At 44.8% G+C, this 3,167-nt stretch overlaps 1 long non-coding RNA gene across 1 annotated transcript; it reads left to right on the plus strand.

The window, feature by feature from the left end:
* The first annotated feature begins 977 nt into the window (after window positions 1–977).
* On the plus strand, window positions 978–1,654 carry LOC120966037 (uncharacterized). Its single transcript, XR_005759008.3, has 2 exons — window positions 978–1,126; window positions 1,322–1,654. It is a non-coding gene; the product is annotated as an uncharacterized lncRNA (long non-coding RNA).
* Window positions 1,655–3,167: the final 1,513 nt, after the last annotated feature.

A 3,167-nucleotide genomic window follows, 5' to 3' on the forward strand; every position in this document is an offset into this window, starting at 1 on the left:
GGGTTCGAACTACAGCGTCGCAAGTTTGTAATGTTTGTAATGTTCGAACCGCAGCGGTCATACAAATGTATCCTGATGTTCTGTGGTTTTTTAAAGATATGTGTCATATAAATGCAGCGGTCATACCGCTCGTGCCATCCAGCCAGTGACAGTGGGTCCCCTGTATACAAATGTGATTAGCACCGTAGATACACGCCCAAGCATAGTTTTGTCACCGGTTCAATGTATGCCGCACATTTTAGCACCAAACGGACTTTTCTTGCCAAGTTCAAGCAATTGTGGTGTGATTGACTCGAAATATAATCATCACATGATTGCCTCTATGACATATTTCCAACAATATTCGCATGCTGAGAGATATACGTTAGTCAAGATCATAGTGTTGTGGTGTGAATTGGTTCTATTATTTTCCGTTGGATTTGATTGTATAAAACATTAATAGCTGGATTAACTATGAGAATTGAAACTAAGATCCATACAACTTATTATATATTATAGATGGAAGAGACAGTGGGGGAGGGGAATTTGGGGGTGCATGGATGCGTTCAAGACAAGACAAATAAGTGAGGGGGCCCTCGTTCATGGTATGAACGACCAGATTGAACGATTCTCCATGCTGAGGTGACAGGGGGATGTGCCCTAAGATTCATGCGTCAAGTCCAATGCTCCTCAGGTTGCTCGCACGAAAGATGCAAAAAATTAACACGATGTATAGCATTTGCAAATATAAAAATAGTAGATAACTCCAACATTCCTAACTTGCATACGTATTTTGCCACTAAAATTTTGAAACTTGTATAAAGGGAAGAAAATTAATGTTCGTTAATCTATGCTTTTAATGAGGGTTCATACTATGGGAAGATATTAAATAGTTCCAATTTTATTGGTTGATGTTAACTGCTCGGGATTGGGATGCCTGGCTCTCTATTCCCTCAATCTCTCTATATATACGATCGAGTCATGAGTCGATTGGTAGCAAAATATTTCTCATCGACAACCAAGTGATTGAGTGCTCGCCTAGCTAGTGTTGTATCGAGTGGGGGTATGGGCAAGCACACGATTCACATCCTTGCACTTGCAGCCCTAGTGTCTCTACATCTCGTATGCTCTGCCACTGTTGCTCAATGTAAGGCAGCCAACACACAAATATTTCTGTATCTGTACAATGCTTAATCTTTGTTCACTGGTTAATGTACGTAGTATAGTTAGTAAGGCCTTTCTCTTTTGCGTCTTGTCTAATCTACTGCGTCGTTTATTTATACCACTGTAAAATAGTTGCATAACAATGATTGTTCGTTTCTTGTTATTCCATGATATACAGGTCGAACCATGACTGGCACGGGTAGCAAGAAGATCAATCTACCAAACGGGCTATGCATTCATGTAGTAGATACCAAACTATGCGGGGGCAATAATGGGTGCTTCCATTGTTTGACAAATGACATCCTCTACCCCTCTTTGGATGATTGCAAGAGGGAGTGTTAGCACATCCTCGTCTTCACAAGACATGCTAGTGGCCATGACGATGTCCCCTCCCCCTCCTTAATTTTCCAGCCTAGTTAGTCAAATTGGCTTACATATTTACAAGATTGTCCCCAGAAATAATGCCTCATGTGCGGAAATCCAGTTATGCAATAAGAGTAATGTTCTAGCAGTTGTTGCTGAGTATTTTGGTTTGGCAAATTGCATCTGAACTTTGGAGAGCGGCGAAATGACCCCCAAGCGCAGCTTGGATTTGTCAGTTTTTTTTAACTTTTTGCCACATGTATGTTTTAGAATACAGAGGTGAATACATCTACAAGTGGGCCATATCGTACCGAAGTACTCCGTCCCCGCGCGTCTCCTCTCCTTAAGTAGTCCATTGATCTACCTGTCCTATGGCTATGGATGGCCAGGGGAGGCTGTCCCTAGCCAAGATTCGACGGCAGCGAGTTCTTCTACCCGGTCATGGAGGGTTCGCATCTACCCTGCCTCTCGCAACGCGTCGTGTTCTTGTTTTCCCAAGCTCTCATACCCAAATCAGATACAAGTTTAAAACGAGGGGCTTCTTGCGCCTTCCTTGTAAAAAAACTGGTAGAAAGCCATGCACAACATGGAACGCTAGTTTTTTTTCATGTTAATACGTGTCTCATTTATATCATAAGGATCGTAGTACAAGTCACGTACATACTGATCGGCAGAACTAAACAAATAATAGAACGCTAGCCTTTGCACAAAGGAACACCAGCCAAGAAGTAAAAATACAAAGAAGACCGGAAAAACCTTTGAGTTTGACACTAACGCCCGTCCTGCCTCTAGCACCACCACAACAACCACCAAAGGAAAAATGACGGATCATCTCCACACCCGAGCTCGACACGGCTCCATCGCTGATATGCAGCTTTGTAGACCTTTAAGGTGGCTCGCCAAAGGTGAAACCATTATTGTTGAACGAATTAGACCGGGGCAACTCACCAAACACGCCATCGAACTCCAGATTTGGCACCCTCGTATGACGTCAGAGGAGGAAACCATACCTGCCATCCACATACCATGAACCCAGCATACAATCCACCATCTTCCAGATGTCACAGATGCAGACCACAATCTGCATTCGCTCCTAGACTACCTCCCAAACTCCGTGCCGGCACTGGAGCAAACGTTGTCACAACGACGGATCCTGAGGACACAGGTCCACCACGAGGATGCCGCCGACGCCACACCATCGTTGAACAGACTGGATTCTAATTCCATCCCCAACCATAGGACCAACGGCCTCATTAGAGTAGGATCTGAACAAGTTTTATTCAGCGCCGACAAGACGATGAATAGCCTAAAAAACTAAGCTACTTTGGTCTAAACATATCCACACGCGTGGATCCGGCGACCCCCCTCACCGCCGACGATCGAGTTGGTCGGTGGAGGGGAGCCGCCGGAGAATGGCGACGGAGGCGATTCCCTGATGGCAGAAAGCGATCTCGCTTTTCCTGTCTTCGGGGGGAAGATCTACATGGAACACTAGTCAAGTAGGAACATTGAGGTGACTCCTATGTCCAGTGGGCTCTTTAGATGAATTCAAAAGAAAAAAAATAGACAAAATATGATAAGCCGATAAATGACATGTGCACGCGCTCGGTGGCGGCGCAAGGACCGAGCGCCCCAGGCAAGCCCCGAGCCAAATACTCCCT

This window comes from Aegilops tauschii, chromosome 6 (assembly GCF_002575655.3).
Source record: "Aegilops tauschii subsp. strangulata cultivar AL8/78 chromosome 6, Aet v6.0, whole genome shotgun sequence".
Taxonomy (NCBI): Eukaryota; Viridiplantae; Streptophyta; class Magnoliopsida; order Poales; family Poaceae; genus Aegilops; species Aegilops tauschii.